Here is a 2,126-nt window from a genome sequence, read left to right on the forward strand (position 1 = left end):
CCCCCCCCCTCATTAAGCCCCGCCCCTTCGTTAATGAGCGCGGGGGAAGGGGGGGGGGTGAAGGGCAGCTGGTTGTCCTTCCCAGTGCGGACCAGTAAGGACCAGTAAGGACCAGTGATCCCTCGGTGATCCCAGTAACCGCCCAGTGATGAGCAGGGCTCCCAGTAAAGACCAGTGCTCCCAGTAACCATCCCCCAGTGCTCCCAGTAACCATCCCCCAGTGATGACCAGTGATCCCCCAGTGCTCCCAGTAACCTCCCAGTAACGACCAGTGCTCCCAGTAAAGACCAGTGCTCCCAGTAACCATCCCCCAGTGCTCCCAGTTGCCTCCCAGTGACGACCAGTGCTCCCAGTAACCATCCCCTGGTGCGCCCAGTAACAACCAGTGCGCCCAGTAACCTCCCAGTGACGACCAGTGCTCCCAGTAGCCTCCCAGTGCTCCCAGTAACCTCCCACTGCTCCCAGTAACCTTCCAGTGACGACCAGTGCTCCCAGTAGCCTCCCAGTGCTCCCAGTAACCTCCCACTGCTCCCAGTAACCTTCCAGTGACGACCAGTGCTCCCAGTAAAGCCCCAGTGCTCCCTGTAACTACCCCCCAGCACTCCCAGTAACCGCCCAGTGCTGCCCAGTAACCTCCCAGTAGCCACCCAGTGACGACCAGTAACCTCCCAGAGCTCCCAGTAATCCCCCAGGGAAGCCCAGTGATGACCAGTGCTCCCAGTAGCCTCCCAGTGCTCCCAATAACCTCCCACTGCTCCCAGTAACCATCCCCCAGTGCTCCCAGTAACCTTCCGGTGACGACCAGTGCTCCCAGTAGCCTCCCAGTGCTCCCAGTAACCATCCTCCAGTGCTCCCAGTAGCCTCCCAGTGTTTCCAGTAATCCCCCAGTGCTCCCTGTAACTACCCCCCGGTGTTCCCAGTAACCTCCCAGTGCTCCCAGTAACCTTCCACTGGTCCCAGTAACTTCCCAGTGCTCCCAGTAACTTCCCAGTAACAGCCCGGTGCTGCCCAGTGCTCACAATAACCACCTCCCAGCAGCCTCCCAGTGACGACCAGTGCTCCCAGTGATGACCAGTAATCCCCCAGTCCTCCCAGTAACCATCCCCAAGCACTCCCAGTAACCTCCCAGTGCTCCCAGTAATCCCCCAGTCCTCCCAGTAACCTTCCCCAAGCACTCCCAGTAACCTCCCAGAGCTCCCAGTAACCTCCCAGAGCTCCCAGTAACCTCCCAGAGCTCCCAGTAACCTCCCAGAGCTCCCAGTAACCTCCCAGTGATGACCATTGCTCCCAGTAGCCTCCCAGTGACCACCAGTAATCCTCCAGTCCTCCCAGTAACCATCCCCCAGCACTCCCAGTGATGACCATTGCTCCCAGTAGCCTCCCAGTGCTCCCAGTAATCCCCCAGTGCTCCCAGTAACATCCCAGTGATGACCAGTGCTCCCAGTAGCCCCCCAGTGCTCCCAGTAATCCCCCAGTGCTCCCAGTAACCTCCCACTGATACCCAGTGCTCCCAGTAACCTCCCAGTACTCCCAGTAACCTCCCAGTGATGACCAGTGCTCCCAGTAACCTCCCAGTACTCCCAGTAACCTCCCAGTGATGACCAGTGCTCCCAGTAACCTCCCAGTGATACCCAGTGCTCCCAGTAACCTCCCAGTACTCCCAGTAACCTCCCAGTGACGACCAGTGGTCCCAGTAACCTCCCAGTGCTCTCAGTAACTACCCCCCAGTGCTCCCAGTAACCCCCCAGTGCTCCCAGTAACTACCCTCCAGTCCTCCCAGTAACCTCCCACTGCTCCCAGTAACCTCCCAGTAACAGCCCAGTGCTGCCCAGTGCTCCCAATAACCACCCCCCAGCGCTCCCAGTAGCCTCCCAGTGCTCCCAGTAATCCCCCAGTGCTCCCAGTAACCATCCCCCAGTGCTCCCAGTAACATCCCAGTGATGACCAGTGCTCCCAGTAGCCTCCCAGTGCTCCCAGTAATCCCCCAGTGCTCCCAGTAACCTCCCAGTGATGACCAGTGCTCCCAGTAATCCCCCAGTGATCCCCATTCTCCCTCTAACTACCCCCCAGTGCTCCCAGTAACCTCCCAGTTACTACCCCCCAGTGCTCCCAGTAACATCCCAGTG

The sequence above is a fragment of the Calidris pugnax genome, unplaced genomic scaffold (genome assembly GCF_001431845.1).
Source record: "Calidris pugnax isolate Ruff unplaced genomic scaffold, ASM143184v1 scaffold804, whole genome shotgun sequence".
NCBI classification, from domain to species: Eukaryota; Metazoa; Chordata; class Aves; order Charadriiformes; family Scolopacidae; genus Calidris; species Calidris pugnax.